The 1,486-nt window shown below is 44.6% G+C and overlaps 1 pseudogene; it reads left to right on the top strand.

The window, feature by feature from the left end:
* Window positions 1-594: 594 nt before the first annotated feature.
* LOC102115384 (cytochrome b-c1 complex subunit 6, mitochondrial pseudogene) lies at window positions 595-1,200 on the top strand (annotated as a pseudogene).
* Window positions 1,201-1,486: the final 286 nt, after the last annotated feature.

The following is a 1,486-nucleotide window of genomic DNA, read 5'->3' as shown; positions in this document are numbered from 1 at the left end:
TGGGCTCAGGTGGTCCCCCCACCTTAGCCTCCCAAGTAGCTGGGACTACAGTGCCACTGCACGCGGCTGATTTTTTTTACTTTTTGTAGAGATGAGGTTTCACTATGTTGCTCAGGCTGATCTCAAACTCTTGGACTCAAGCAATTTGCTGTCCTCGGCCTCTCAAAGTGTTGGGATTACAGGTATGAACCACCGTGCCCAGCCACAACCATCATTTTGAATGGTTGCTTAACTTAATGTATTTTTTTTTTTTTTTGAGATGGAGTTTCGCTCTTGTTGCCCAGGCTGGAGTGCGATGGCGCGCTCTCGGCTCACCACAACCTCCGCCTCCTGGGTTCAAGCGATTCTCCTGCCTCAGCCTCTCTAGTAGCTGGGATTACAAGTATGTGCCACCACGCCTGGCTAATTTTGTATTTTTAGTAGATATGGGGCTTCTCCGTGTTGGTCAGGCTGGTCTCGAACTCCTGTCCTCAGGTGATCCACCCGCCTCAGCCTCCCTCAGTGCTGGGATTACAGGTGTAAGCCACTGGCCTTAGTAAATTATTTTGTATTGTGAAATATTGGGTTGAATCACATTAATTCTCATTTTGTAGGTTAATAATGACTGCATATTGACTTCCGTCCAGATCGCTTCATATCTGCTAAGTGAACCTTACAGGTCCTTCTAGATCCTGAAGTGGATTAGGTGCCACTGTTGCTGCTCGTGTTGAATCCAGAACTGTAACCAGACATGGGACTGGAGGACGAGCGAAAGATGCTGACCGAGTCTAGAGATACAAAGGAGGAGGAAGAAGAAGAGGAGGAATTAGTGTTTCTACATCAGGATCCCCTAACAACAGTGAGAGAGCAATGCGAGCAGTTGGAGAAATGTGTAAAGGCCCAGGAGCGGCTGGAGCTCTGTGATGAGCATGTATGCTCTCAATCACATACAGAAGAGGATTGCACGGAGGAGCTCTTTGACTTTTTGCATGCAAGGGACCATTGTGTGGCCCACAAACTCTTTAACAACTTGAAATATATATATGGACTTATTCACCCCAGCCTTCATCACCTGGGCATCAGGATATTTCCTTATGGTTTTGGATATGCCATTTGTTTCTTATTTGTGTAACTGTAAGTTCACATGAACCTCATGGATTTTGGCTTAGTGTGGTAGCTTCTATGTAGTTCGTCTTAATAAAGTTATTTCATCTTAATAAAGTTCTGTGGTCTGCGATCTGCAAAAAAAAAAAAAAAAAAATTACTGCATATTGGCAATTACACATAGTTTAATCAAATAAAACACATTCAGAAAGGTGCATGGTACATAAACACATGGCTTAAAAATTATTATTATTTGAGATGGAGTTTCACTTTTGTTGCCCAGGCTGGAATGCAATGAATGGCTCGATCTCAGCTCACTGCAACCTCCACCTCCCTAGTTCAAGTGATTCTCCTGCCTCAGTCTCCCAAGTGGCTGGGATTATGGGTGTGCACCACCATGCTC

This window comes from Macaca fascicularis, chromosome 13, assembly GCF_037993035.2.
Source record: "Macaca fascicularis isolate 582-1 chromosome 13, T2T-MFA8v1.1".
In the NCBI taxonomy this organism is placed as follows: domain Eukaryota; kingdom Metazoa; phylum Chordata; class Mammalia; order Primates; family Cercopithecidae; genus Macaca; species Macaca fascicularis.
Note: the sequence above shows the minus strand (reverse complement) of the source record. Positions and strands in the feature narration are given on the sequence as shown.